Source organism: Capsicum annuum, unplaced genomic scaffold (genome assembly GCF_002878395.1).
Source record: "Capsicum annuum cultivar UCD-10X-F1 unplaced genomic scaffold, UCD10Xv1.1 ctg45585, whole genome shotgun sequence".
Classification (NCBI taxonomy): Eukaryota; Viridiplantae; Streptophyta; class Magnoliopsida; order Solanales; family Solanaceae; genus Capsicum; species Capsicum annuum.
The window spans coordinates 1-1,576 of NW_025853093.1; the positions used below are offsets into that span (position 1 = coordinate 1).

Sequence of the window (1,576 nt, forward strand, 5' to 3'; positions counted from 1 at the left end):
ATAGTCTTCATTGATGATATTCTTGTCTATTCCTGTTTTTCATAGTCCCTGGCTTGCCATACCCAAAACATACGTCACTACTGATATTACATACACCCTAATGATTTCTACCATATTTCTAGCAAAAAAGATTAGTGCGACTACTATTCACACTACCTTGGTACTTAAATCTTGGCGCCTTATCTCGATTATCATTCTAAACCTTGATATAGGCACACTAGCTGAAGATGGAGCTGGAGCTGAAGATTTTTTATGGAATTAAGGGCGGTTACCACCTTTCGATCTCCTAAGAAAAATTAAAACTACCTATCCTAGCCCCCTTGTTATCTTTTTCTCTCTCCTTAGCTTTCTAATCCTAAATCTACTGAAGATGGACCATCAACCTAGACAATTCTATCTTCTTAATCAACATCGCAGTTCTATACACCTAGACCACTCTATCAACTATGCTAAAGACAAACTTACTCATCCTAGACCTATTATCAGACACCACATTAGGAGCATACCTGACTAGTTGAGTAAACTTAAGCGGGTATACTTTTAACCTCATGTTCCCCTGCTTCAAATTGATAAACTTCTGCACCTTAGATTCCCTCAACAATGGAAGTGGTAGAAGGATATTAGGAGCTTTGGTCTCTCGGGTATGCCAACCTCGATTTTGCTTAGGCACTTCTCCAATCAATAGAAAGGCCGCATGGTGGTGCAACTTTACTAGGGAACCACCCTCTGCATTATGTTCCACTATTTTGTTTAATGTATCAAGGGCAATATAGAATATCTCGAGAAGAATTTTCTCCGGGACTTTATGATTTGGGCATTGAGCAAGCTTACTATTAAACCTCTCCCAAGCTTCAAACAACGATTCTTCATTCATTTGCCAAAAATTTACAATCTCATTCTATTTTTAAAGCATTTTTTATGGTGTGAAATATCTATTAAGAAACACCTCAGTAAGATCATCCTCAGATGTAATTGAGCCGGGTGGAAGAGAGTGGAGCCATGAAATCGCCTTACCTGTTAATGAGAATGGGAAAAGGTGAAGCCAAATGGACTCTAGAGTAATGTGTGCTATATTGAACAGTGTACACATATCCACAAAATTCTTCAAATGAACATTTGGGTCCTCAAAGGCTTGACCTTCATACAATCCTTTCATTTGTATCATGTGAAGCATGACGCGAGTCATATGGAAGACTCTGTTCCCATTAGATAGTGGGATGCAGATCACACTTGTTTGTCGCGCTTCATTTAAGGGGACATCATCATTATGAAGGGAATCAAAGGGGCTCATGTTTTTTGTTCTATCATTCATTGTTCTGTTAACACTCTAATCATCTAAAACAAGAATTAAAAATAAAAAATAAAGTAAATGATATCACTCCGGGTATTCCCAAGTTAGAACCACACCGCATAAGTGAAATTTATATTTCTCTCCCAAGCAATAGTGTCATTTTAATAACGCTCTACTCACTCTCATAATTTAAGGGTGAGGCGGTCGTTGTCAAGTAACCCATATGAATTGGGGTCAGATCTCAAGGAGTGAATTATGGACTTCAAACCCTATGGATGCTCAAAT

At 38.1% G+C, this 1,576-nt stretch overlaps 1 non-coding gene across 1 annotated transcript; it reads left to right on the top strand.

Annotated features, from left to right (window-relative positions):
- The first annotated feature begins 800 nt into the window (after positions 1-800).
- Positions 801-906, top strand: LOC124892303. The gene has a single exon (XR_007050177.1). It is a non-coding gene; the product is annotated as a small nucleolar RNA R71 (small nucleolar RNA).
- The last annotated feature ends 670 nt before the right edge of the window (positions 907-1,576 follow it).